At 38.1% G+C, this 13,167-nt stretch overlaps 1 long non-coding RNA gene across 1 annotated transcript; it reads left to right on the top strand.

Moving 5' to 3' along the window:
• The first annotated feature begins 2,644 nt into the window (after positions 1-2,644).
• Positions 2,645-5,388, top strand: LOC133865300 (uncharacterized). The gene is made up of 4 exons (XR_009899687.1): positions 2,645-2,777; positions 2,856-2,920; positions 3,701-3,755; positions 4,169-5,388. It is a non-coding gene; the product is annotated as an uncharacterized LOC133865300 (long non-coding RNA).
• The last annotated feature ends 7,779 nt before the right edge of the window (positions 5,389-13,167 follow it).

Here is a 13,167-nt window from a genome sequence, read left to right as displayed (position 1 = left end):
CCAACAACTCACACTCTTGGTTTCCACTTGAACACCCAAAGAACATTAAGCTTAGGGTGTCATTCAAGTTTCTCAACCATAAACCCTAGAACCATTAAACGAATCCAACACAAAGACAAATCACAAAGAGTACCAATTTGAAATCAAATTATCCAATGTATCATTCAATCACAATGGATATCATCTTTCAAACCGATAAAACAATGTATCCATCGGTTGAAACACATCAAATGTCCTATTTCCACCACTCACCACATTCATTGCAAAAGATAAAGCATTAAATGAATGGAACTTGAACAACAAATATGATATATCATTAAATTTACAAGTGGTACAACAAGAGTGTGTGTGTCATCAGTGGAAAGGTTTCATCCTCAACCTTAGTTGAGGTTACTAGCCTTCTATGACTAAGAACACCACAAGAAAATGAAGAATAACCATGGAAATAAAAGAAAAGCTTTACAAAGAGGAAGTGTCTGAGAACAAAAGCTACTGAAATACACTACAAAATGCACGAAATTAAACCTATCTACTGTTCTCTCCCTCTTCCTACAAGGAGGCATGGCTATGGCTTTTATAGAAGAAAACTAGGGCTAGAAACCCGTAGAATGACTCCTCTACCCTCCTCTAGGGTTCCTCTCTTGCTAGAGACAACCAAGAACACGAAACCAGCATGTTTTGCGTGAAAATCAGAGGGAGAGCTACTTTTTGTCATGGAGGAGCTTCTGATTGGGTGTTCTAGCGCGCTCTGCAAAAGCAGGTTCTGGGAAATTTCAATCGATCGACTTCGGGCAAAGTTTCGATCGATCAATTTTTAAGTTCGATTGATCGACTTTTCAGGACCTCCGAATTTCCAGTCATTTCCTTATGAAATTTGCCATTACTCTCTTATTAACCTACAGAAACAGAAAAACACAAAAACTAACCAAAACATCAGAAAATAACAAGGCTAAAGGTCTAACTAGTGCAAATCAAGGGGTCGAAATACACAATATTTGGTACTCATCACAGACGCTGATGAAGTCCAATGCCCAGCTGAGGCGCAATGATCAAGATGATGATCCACAACCCCCTCCTATTCATGTAGCAGTACTTGATATGGCATCCACTTCTCAGACTACTCATCCCCGTCCACAGCAGGATGTAGGTTATGCTCAGAAATTGTAGGCTTTGGCTGCACTTTAGGGAGGCATGAGTTCGATGCAGCTGACCATGTCATCTATGCAGCAGTCCATTTCTGCCATGCAGGAGGAGGTTCACTCGATCAGTCTCCTTGTGGAGCAGAGCTAGCTGGACATCTTGGAGCGTCTCAGGCATCATCATCCTTCTAGTAATGATGATGAGGATGATGCGCTATGGCTGATGCATCTTGATTTTTTTGTGTGTGCCTGGTTTTTAGAGATTTTGGGACAATTTATTTTTTTTGTGTGGATTATTTGTTCAAACATTATAACTCTTGGATATTATTACTTTGTTTACCCTTGTCCTTCTGAGACATTTAGAGGGAGTAATTTATGTGTGGTTTTATCCTTACTCTGTTTTACTCTTTGTCCTTTTGTGACAAAAAGGGGGAGTAATTTTTTATTTGGACCGGGTTTGTATTTTTAACTAGTCAAGTGATTTTTGTCCTAGAATGGCCAAAAGGGAAGTTTGTTTGTTTGTGATTAGCTACATTTTGTTGGACAAAATCACTTCTATGTAATGATGCTTTTTTAACAGGGATTCAGTTATTCAGAGTTCTTCTAGAAGATTCTGCAGAGCTTAGTGTCGAGAAACTTCAAACTGTTCCAGCTTGCATCCGTCCGAACGTTTCAACAACACGTCCGGACACCACTCAGTGTTAGATCAGTTATGGGATTTCTTTCCAAAACAAATATATGGGAAGACAGCTGTAACTGTTCGGACGATGTGGATTCTCGTCCGGACATGCTCATTTATAAGGCAAGTCGTGCATTCAAAATTCAGACGTCCGGACGACAGTCTTCATGGTCCGAACTCGTGAACTTCATATATGGAAATTACATGCATCAGATTCACCTTCTGGACGATAGATGATATGGAAATTGCGTGCAGCGGTATTGAATTCTGTAGTGCTTAGAGAGTTTGTTTTAGAGTTATTGTGTTGAGTTAGTCTTTCTCAAGTCGTTGTAAAGTGTTGTTGCTCTAATGTCCAAGACATTATTTAATAATTAAGTATATATTTGAGTAAATTATTAATTAAAATTAATTGAGTGTCATTAAAAATGCAAGTGAATATTTTTAAAGTCCAAAGAAAATTAAGATGAAAAGAAATTAGAAAAGAAATATAAAACAAAATAAATTATAAAATAAATAAATTAATAAAATAAAATAAAATAAAAAAAGAATTAAAGAATTTAAAATAGAAAAGAAATAAGAAAATAAAAGAAATAGAAAAAAAAATGAAGAGAAAAGTCAAAGAAAATAAAACAATATATATATATATATATATATGAGGAGAGGCGCTCTCACTCCTCAATAATAGAAGAGAGGCCCACGTGCGCCTCCCTTCTCAATTAAATGGAAAGGCCATTTGGCCTTTCCAAAGCAGAGGCCGAGCGCCTCTGCTGTTTAAAAGAATAAAAAATAGAAAAAGGGTCATCTGACCCGAGAGAAAAAGAAATAGAAGGAGATGATTTTTCTTTAAGGTTTTTCATACAAAAATCATGATCTACGAAGATCCAACCATCTAAACTCAAATTCGATTTTGGAAACGTGATCTACGAAGCCCGATCTCCGTTTCTACCTATTGGTTTGAGGTATTTTCACAAACTCTTGGTCTTTGAGATTTTAGATTAAATCTAAAGATATATGAGTTTGATTTTATGTGTTCTTAGGATTTGTTGTGTGGAGCTTGCTAAACACTCTCCAAGTGTTGGATTTACATTTGGTGGAATTTTTGGTGAGTTTCCTCAAACTCTAACTTTTGGCTATTTAATTTTAGTTGAATTTTTATGTGATTAACCTTTAGTAAATACTATGGATTAATAATATTGTGTTTGGGGTAGTGATTAATAAATTATGGGTTAAGATTGGAAACCTTAATTTGATGGGTTAAATTAATTTGGGGGTTTTAAGTAATTGAAACCTAGATTGTTAATTTGTGGATTAATTTTGGTTATAATGATGATTAATCCCAAATTAGCTATAGGTTTTGTAAAAATAAGTATTTATGGGTTAGGTTCTAATATTAGTACAAATAAATAATTATGCGTATTTAGTTTAAATAGTTTTTGTGAGGTTAACTCTAAGATTTTCTTATAGGTTAATCTTATTTTAAATACGATAGTGTTTTATGTAAAAGTTTAATGAATATAATTTGAGGGTTAATATTATGGAGAAAATGTAGTGAGAAATAATTTAGAGATTCGTGAATATAATTTTAAGGCTAATATTATTATAAGTGTTAATGAAAATAATTTATAGGTTAGTGAAATTAATTGTGGGTTAGTAATTAATATTGTAAGTAAATAGTTAAATAGTAATTTTAATATTTAACCCTTAGGAAATACTTTGGGTTAGTATTGTTTGAGTTTTAGTTAGTGTCTAAGACTTATGGGTAGACGTTTGGAACCCTTAAAAATATTACGGGTTTTCCAACGGTTTAGCCTTGAGCGATTCAAGTGCTAATTATGGTGTTAATTATTTAAAGTGTTAAATAATACAATGTGTTATTCCACAGTGATACATTGCAAGGTGGCATCTAGGAGACCTAAGCTTGATATCCGCGCAGCCAGGTGAGTATTCTACTCACTGAGGGACCTTAGGAATTTTGGATATATGATTTGCTATGTTTGGTTTAATTAGATGTTAACTCTATGATGATGATTTGATACATGTAATTATAAACTATATTGTGAGAATAAAATGATGTTGAAGAATGTAGGGGATTTGTATTGTGAATGATGGCATGGTGTTGAATTGATGTTGAGTAGTGCACGAGATTTGTGTTGTCAATATGATATATGTTAATGAATTGATATTGAAGGTATGCATGGAACTACATGTGAATGGATAACATGATGTTGGATAAATATATATGTGATTGAATTGAGAATACGTTGATAAGTTAATGTTGAGATGATTGGAATTGATATTGTTAGGTTTTGATTGGCTACATTCTGGTTGACAAAATCAATTGTATGTATAGATGCTTTTATTAGGGATTCAACTATTCAGAGTGATGTCAGAAGATTCTGCATTGCGTACAAGTTAGAAGATTTCGGTTCCCTGCCAGCCGTCTGGACGATCGTGCCATCCCGTTCGGACGACGTGCAATACCGTCCGGACGCCCAACAGACCAAGCATCATCTGTCGGGACGACGTGCATTCCGGTCCGGACCTTCACTGTTTCGAGAAGCTACTGTTCCAGCTTGCATCCGACCGGACGTCTCAGCAGCCTATTTGGACGCCTCTTAGTGATCGATCAGCTTCAAATTCTTTCCAAGTTCAATTTAAGGGAAGATTGCTTCAACCGTCCAGACGACGTGGATTTCTGTCCGGACGCGCTCATACATAAGGCAAGAATCACAATTCAGATATCACCGTCCGGACGACAGTCAGCCTTGGTCCAGACGCGCGTTCATCAGTTAAGGAAATTGCCGATTCAACTTTAACCGTCTGGACGACTGCCTTTCATGGTCCGAATGCGCGCATAGCAGATATGGAAATTGCATGTTGAAGATTAGCCATCCGGACGCTCATCCCCCATGGTCCGAACGCGTGAAAGCCTTATATGGAAATTACTTGCAGCGGACGTGTGACCGTCCGAACGACGTTGTCTCACCGTAAGGATGCGGCTCTTAAACAGGAAAGATTTCTCAACGAAATTTTTAGAAAAATCTGTCGCACAGTTGTCCGTCCGAACGGCCCTTGTCCACTGTCCGGACGGCACCCGCATATATCACTGCAGTCGTCCATTCCGTACCTCGGCCTATAAATAGAGGCCCCTGGGCATTGAGAACTGTAAGAATTCGGTATTGAATTCTACAAGTGCTCAGAGAAGTTATTTTGAGAGATTGTTGAGCTGATTAAGTTTGCTCTGAAGCCATTGGAAGTGTGCTGTTGCTGCGCTACAGCTGAAGTCTATCTTGGGGGTTGGCCTTAAGGTAAAGGATTCCGTTGAAGACCCCTTCAGGTAGGAGACCTGGTTGGGAAGCGTTCGTGTTGGGTTACATGTTAGAGAGCAAGGTACGACCACTACATCGGGTATATGTGAGTGTTACTATCTTGTATCTAGCTTTGTCTTTTGAATAGTGGATATCCTGGGTTTGGCTGCCCCGGAGTGGTTTTTCTCTTAATCGAGTTTCCACTTCGTTAACAAAAATCCTTGTGTCATTTATTTTCTGCATAGTTATTTTTGTTGACACTTTGTGCACACACTTGTTATTTATTTTAGAAGTCAAATTTCATTTTTCAGATATGTTTGGAATTGCTAGGGATTGAGTAACATGAAATTATATTATGAATGTGGTATGCATCGAAGGGAAGATGAATGAGAATAATGTGATTGAGTTTTGGATCTTGGGAAGTGAATACGTTATGATAATGGTAGTATATGAGTACTTGGTATACAAGGTAAGCCTAGGGTATGTGGCTCTAGCACCTGTGCATTGTTTGCCCTGCGAGTATGTGGCTTTACGGGCAGTGTTAAAGGTAAGTCTAGGGTACGTGTCTCTAGCACTTGTGTATTGTTGCCCTGCGGGTTTGTGGCTTTACGGGTGGTGTTAAAGGTAAATCTAGGGTACGTGGCTCTAGCACTTGTGTGTTGTTTGCCTTGCGGGTATGTAGCTTTATGGGCAGTGTTGAGATGTGTGGTATATTGTATTGGAAACTGTGATAAGATATAAGAGTGAGATGAATGGTGTGGCTTGTACTTAATGATGTGTTGTTGTGTGGACTTAATGATTTGAGAATAATATTGTTGAATCTTGAATGTATGTATGTTTGCGTGCATTGTTTACTCCGTAACGAGTCTTATACTACTGAAGTGGTGAACTCCTACTTTCACTTGTATGGATGTGGTTAACCCCACAACCGTACAGACTCTGATGCTTTGACTGTAGGTTCAATGGATCTAAAGAATTACGTCGTAGCATAGTACTTGGGATATTATGACTGAAGCCTGATGCAACAGTTATAATGTTTGGACCATGGGTTGTCTGCCTTTTGGTAGACTTTGTTTAGGGCTTGTGTCGCCTGTGACACTTGTATTTATGAGCCAGTCTTTTGGTATGTATTTAATAGCTATGTAGAAGCCTTAAACAGATATACATATTAATGGCTCTTTTGTTGTGATTAATTGTTGTTTATGGATGTACCTTCCGCTATGTTGATAATGTTATTATGTGTTATCTGCTGCGTAGATGTAACTCTGATTATCAGGTACATGTTATGGACTGTGTACCGTATGTTGGTTGAGCGACATGTAGTCGTGGCACTGTGATGACTCATTTTACGATTTCAAAAAAATAAATTGGGTCATCACAGTTGCTATGCTGAATTGAAGTCTATCTTAGGGGTTGGCCCTAAGGTAAAGGATTCTATTGAAGGCCCCTACAAGTAGGTGACTTGGTTGGGAAGTATTCATGTTGGGTTACACGTCAGAGTGCTAGATTTGATCACTGCATCGGGTATATGAGTGTTACTGTCTATGTACTAGCTTTGTCTTTTGAATAGTGGATATCCTGGGTTTGGCTGCCCAGAGTGGTTTTGCTCTTAATTGAGTTTCCACTTCGTCAACAAAATATCTTTCTCTTTAATTTTCGCATTGTGATATTTTGTTGCACACTATTGCACACACTTGTTAAAATTAGAAGTCATATATTTTTCATTCCGCAATGTCAGGGCCGCTAACAACCTTTACAAGGAAGATTGCCATATATGAATGAAGCGAAGAATGTGAAGCGAGCTTCCAAGAGCTCAAGCGAAGACTTGTAACTGCACCTGTGTTGACGCTACCCATGGAATATGTTGGGTATGTGGTTTATACAAATGCATCATAGAAAGGATTGGGTTGTGTACTTATGTAGCAAGATAAGGTTGTAGCATATGCCTCAATGCAATTGAAAGATCGTGAGAAGAACTATGCTACTCATGATATGGAGGCATTACCTCTGTGTCGAGTAGTGTGAAATTCATACCTATCACTAGAGTCTTAAGTTCATCTTCACACAGAAAAACTTGAATATGCAGCAATGAAGATGGCTTGAGTTGATAAAAGACTACAATAGCAAGATGTTCTACTATCCTGATAGAGCTAATGTTGTGGCTGATGCTCTAAGTAGAAAATCTCGTGATGGCAAGACCGACCTCGAAGTGCTCATGGAGCAGCTGGCACAGTAGTTTGCTGTTGTGCTAATTAATGAAGTGCTAACTGATGGCCCACCAATTCTGGCAACCCTTGTTGTTCAGCCACTAAACCTGGACAGAATTAGGCTAGCACAGAAAAATGTTCTTGAGTTGCAAGATCTTATTGATAAGAGCAAACACGGAGAAACATCTGAATTTTATCTAACTGAAGGAGGAACGTTGAAGACTAACAATGGGAGAATAGTTATTCCCAATGATGCCAAATTGAGGATAGACATTCTCGATGGGGTTCATCAAACACGGTATACTGTTAATCCCAGCAACAATAACATGTACCAAGATCTGAAAAATAAGTTTTGGTGGTGTGGAATGAAACGGAATGTTGTTGAGTACGTTGCACAATATCGTTCATGTCAACTTGTAAAATCTGAACACCAAAGGCCAGCTGGGAAACTTCAACCTCTTGAAGTGCTAATGTGGAAACGGGACCAAATTTCTATGTATTTTGTCGTTAGTCTACCAAGAACGCCTAGTGGATAAAATACCATATGGGTGATTGTAGATAGACTCACAAAGAGTGCCCACTTCATCCCCATCAAGATTACAGGTTCTATGGACAAGTTGGCAAACATGTATGTGCGAAAGGGAGTGAGACTGAATGGAGTACCTGTTTCCATTGTGTTGGACCATGATTCGCGGTTCACATCAAAGTTTTGGGAGAGATTACAGGATGCAATGGGAACCAAGTTGAACTTTAGCATGGCATACCATCCTTAAACCAACGGCCAATCTGAGAGGACCATTCAAACCCTCGAGGATAAGCTAAGGTTGTACATATTGGATTTCAAAGGTAGCTGGATACGATACTTGCCTTTAGTTGAGTTTGCTTACAGTAACAACTTTCAAGCAACTATTGGCATGGCACCATATGAAGCTTTGTATGGGTGTAAGCGTAGATCACCATTGTATTGGGATGAAGTTGGTGAAAGGCAAATGTTAATAGAGAAGGCAATGCTCATCCATAAGTGGATGCTCACCGTCCAAAGCTGACAAAAAAGTTATGCAGACAAGCATCGCTGCAAGCTTGAATTTGAAGTTGGTGACCTTGTGTATCTCAAGGTGTCACCTATGCGTGGAGGTATGCGTTTTGGTAAAAAGGGCAAGCTTAGTCCAAAGTATGTTGGCCCCTTCCAAGTGCCTCCTAGCTTGGAAGTATTCATGATATATTCATATCTCTCAATTGTGCAAGTGCGTTCATGTCCATCGCATGTCAGTAGCTACGAGCCTCTTGACATTCAAGCAAACTTGACATATGAATATCTCCCCGTACAAGTATTGGATCGCAAGGAACAACAATTAAGAACTAAAACAATTCCACTAGTCAAATTTTGTGGCGAAACCATGGCGTAGAAAAAGCCTATGGGAGCTTGAGCATGAGGTGTGGAATCGATATCCCCATTTGTTTGAGTAAACCCATGTATGAACACTAGTATGACACATGGTTGCGAACTTGTTTAACAAGTTAACATTTAAATTTCGAGGATGAAATTTTTATTAGATGGGAGGGATGTAATGTCCAACATATTAATTAAGTGTTGAAAACATAAATTAGACTAATTAAGTGATAAATTAGGTGAAAAAATGAAAAAAAAAAACACTTAGAAATTGTAAAAATTAGGATTTATGAGTTCAGCATCCAGAAGAACCATTTCTGTGTTCGGACTGGTCAAGTAGTAAGGTCTTGTTTGTTGCCATGTTCGAACAGCTAGTGGACAGATCTTCCCAAGAGTCCCAGTTTCACACATGTCTAGACAGGACAATTTTGTGTCCAGATAGTTTGGTCGAGAGCACATTTCTTCATACACGTCAAAACTTGACATTAGGGTCTGAACAGGTTAACCCAAGAGTTGATATGCACGACTTCACACACGCATGTTCAGACAGGCCACTTACGCATCCGGACAAGGCTTGATAGAAATTTGTTTGAACACGTTTTTAGCTCATTTCTCTCCTCTCACATGGGTTTTCTCCTATATCTCTCCTAGGGTTTCCTATAAACCCTTAACCTTAGGATGGATTTCTCTCTATCAAAGAAGATTTCCAGCAACTCTATGCGTGGCTAATTCATCCGTAGGGTATTGATGTAGCCATTTCCATGTAATTATGGTAAAATTATGTTTTTCTTTGAGAATTCTTTGAATATGAGTGATGGTTGTTTAATCTTGAGATTATACTTTAATGTTTATATTCAATTTTAACAAACCTCTTTTCTTGTCCTATAAAGTTGTTTATTTCAATTGAACTCAACCTTCATATTTTATGTGATTGTATGAAGGATAGTTTTACAATGGTTTTAATGGATACAAAATCAAGAGGGTTTGATAGGCCATGCCTAGGAATGATGAATTCCTCTACACCCTAGTTAGTTTAATTTAGGTAGAACAATTCATGCCTTGCAGAAAGATGAGTTATGCTTATGTGTAAGCTAATTAAGAGATTTGATAGTTCATACCTAGGGAAGATGGATCGTACTGCATCTTATTGGTTAGGCAGACGATCCGTGCTAACCGAAGATTAACTATTCTTATTTCTTAATAAAAGAAATTTCTTAACAACATCGTTGGGTGCTTGACAAACGCACACGAGTCATATCATTCATGTAAGTGAAATTCCCATGCTAAATGTAGTTTACCATTGTTATGAGGTTAGTGGTAAAATCAATCCCCTATAACTTCTTCATACTATCTTATCTTTACTTTTATGTTTTTATTTAGTTTCAATTATAAAACAAAAAAAAAAAAAAAATCAAATATCTTTTATGAATTTAGTTAGAGTTAATTTCAATAACTTAACAACAACCCACAGTCCTTAAGGTTCGACACCCTCTATATAGCCTTAGCCTACAAGGATTCGTACTATTACGAGTGATAATATTATTGATATAATTTTGCTTTAAAAAGACCACATCAGTTGTAAACATGCATGATTTATGAGAAATAATAGACTCCTAATTTACCGTGTGTGTGTGATAAATTTGTAACAAAATATCTCAATGCGAAGTTTAAAGAGGACATATATTTTATTAACGAAGTAGAAACTCAATTAAGAGAGAAACCACTCCAGGATAGCCAGACCCAAGATATCTAATATTCAAAAGACAAAGCTAGTTACAAATTAGTAGCACTCACATATCCCTTATGCAATGGTCATAACCCAACATAAACTCCTCCCAACCAGGTCTCCTACCTAAAGGGGTCTTTAGTAAAATCCTTTAGCTAGACTTCACAAGTTGATCAAATCACACAAGAACCACCCTAAGAGAGCTAGCACATATAACAATCTCTACCTAAACACCCTCTCTTAGTACAAAGGAATTCAATACCTTACTTACTGAATAATACAAGTCTAGAGACCTCTATTTATAGGCTTTTGAAGACCTAATACAACACTTATTCGGAGTTCTCTAGGCGGCGTTCTAACCTAGACATAGAGCATTCGGACGACAAGCTGCAACCGACTTCAATAACGCGTTTCACGTGTTTCCTTATTAAGGATCAGTCTCCACGTCCGGACGGTGTTGCCCTAGCGTCTAAACGGTTGCAAGATGTCTTCACTGAAAAATATATGTGACTTATAATTTACCATGTGTGTGCACAATGTGTAACAAAATATTGTAAATGCAGAATTTAAAGAACACAAATATAGTGTTAACGAAGTGGAAACTCAATTAAGAGAAAAACCACTCTGGGGCAGCCAAATCCAAGAAATCCATTATCAGAAGACAAAGCTAGTACAAAAACAGTAACACTCACATAACCGATGCAGCGATCATATCTTGCACTCTGACACGTAACCCAACGTGAACGCCTCTCAACCAAGTCTCCTACTTCAAGGGGTCATCTATGGATTCCTTTACCTTAGGGCTCCTCCCTAAGATAGACTTCAATTATGAGCACAGAAATAGCACACCGGCAACACTTAGAGAGCTAGCAGATCTTCATAATGTCTTACCTAAATACATTTTCTAAGTACAGAAGAATTCAACACTGAATTCATAATTTTTACATGCCTAGAGGCCTCTATTTATAGGCTTAAGAAAACCTAAGTTGAGTCTAAAATGAACTTCTCTAGGTCGTGTCTAGACAGAAACTGAGTGCGTCCAAACAAAGAACTACAACCGCCTTTCCATACCACGCTTCACGTTTTCCATATAAAAGCTGCCTTCGAACGGTGTTTCCCTAGAATCCGAACGGTTGCAACTCTGCTACACATAACTTCCATAATAAGGACCACATCCGGACGGTGTTGCCCTAACATCTGGAAGGTTACAATTCTTCTCCATGACTGTCTTATTAAGGACCTCGTACGGACGAATGCAGCTGTCTTCCCATATACATGTCTGCGAAGGAAATCTAATTACTTGTCGAACTTTGATGTGCATCCGGACTTGTTGCCATGAGATTCGGACTGATATAACCTTGAATTGTTCGAATCTTCTAGACACTGATGGGCATCCGAACAGTATTGCCATGTCGTCCGGACAGATGTTACTGACTGATGAGCATCCAGACACTTTACTGGGCTGTCCAACCGAAAACAAAGGATCTGACTTTTCTGAGTTGGAATCTGTACAGAATCTTTCTTGAACATTGAAATAGCCTTCTTGTACCTTGCGGGACTAGAATTTGTCATAATAAGGCTCTTTCCATCTTCGAGAAATAAACTCTAAATACTTTTGAAGATTCTAGAATATATGTCATCCCTATGAAAAGAGCAACAGTACATGATAGTGATTTTGTCAACAGAATGCAGCCAATCAAAAACTAACAAACTCCCTCTTTGGCCATTACGGGATAAAAATCACTTGACCGATTAAAAATACATTCCCGGTCCAAAACTAAAAATACTCCCCCTTTTTTCCTTAAAAGGACAAAGGGTAAACAGAATATAGAAAAACTATAGTTAAAAAATACTCCCCCCAGATGTCTCAACAGGACAAGGGTAAACAGAGTATATAATATCCCAAAATTACAGTTCCAAAGTCTAAACACAGGAAAAAGAAAACTGTAAAAAGCTTAAATAATCAGAAGTTCATAAAACAACTGATAGAGGGAGGAACGAAAATCCTCAAAGCACCAAATCCTGTTGATCCATTGAACCAAGTGACGGAGAGAAATCTGTTCATTAATTTGGATTTGTGCCATATCGGCTTCTAGCCCTTGAAGCCGGGTACCATAGACTAAAAACCTTCAGTCGCTTGAGTCTGCAAAGCCTGAACTGATCATCCGCAGATTGAAATCCTCTAGGCAACTGGTCTACAAGATAAAAGAGAAGATTCGCCACTAAACCTCTAACTGGTATAGATCTGGAGGAATGATACTACAGAAGGCTCTGCATGAGTTGGGGGAACAAGTTCATCTAAACCTGAAAAATGAAATTTGACTTCTAAAATAAATAGCAAGTGTGTGCACAAAGTGTCAACAAAAATAACTATGCGGAATATAAATGACACAAGGATTTTTGCTAACGAAGTGGAAACTCGATTAAGAGAAAAACCACTCTGGGGCAGCCAAACCCAGGATATCCACTATTCAGAAGACAAAGCTAGATACAAGATAGTAACACTCACATATACCCGATGCAATGGTCGTACCTTACTCTCTAATGTGTAACCCAACACGAACGCTTCCCAACCAGGTCTCCTACCTGAAGGGGTCTTCAATGGAATCCTTTACCTTAGGGCCAACCCCTAAGATAGATTTCAATTGTAGCGCAGCAACAACACACTTGCAATCGCTTCAGAGAAAATTAATCAGCTTAACGATCTCTCAAAATAAC

Source organism: Alnus glutinosa, chromosome 4 (genome assembly GCF_958979055.1).
Source record: "Alnus glutinosa chromosome 4, dhAlnGlut1.1, whole genome shotgun sequence".
Taxonomy (NCBI): Eukaryota; Viridiplantae; Streptophyta; class Magnoliopsida; order Fagales; family Betulaceae; genus Alnus; species Alnus glutinosa.
Note: the sequence above shows the minus strand (reverse complement) of the source record. Positions and strands in the feature narration are given on the sequence as shown.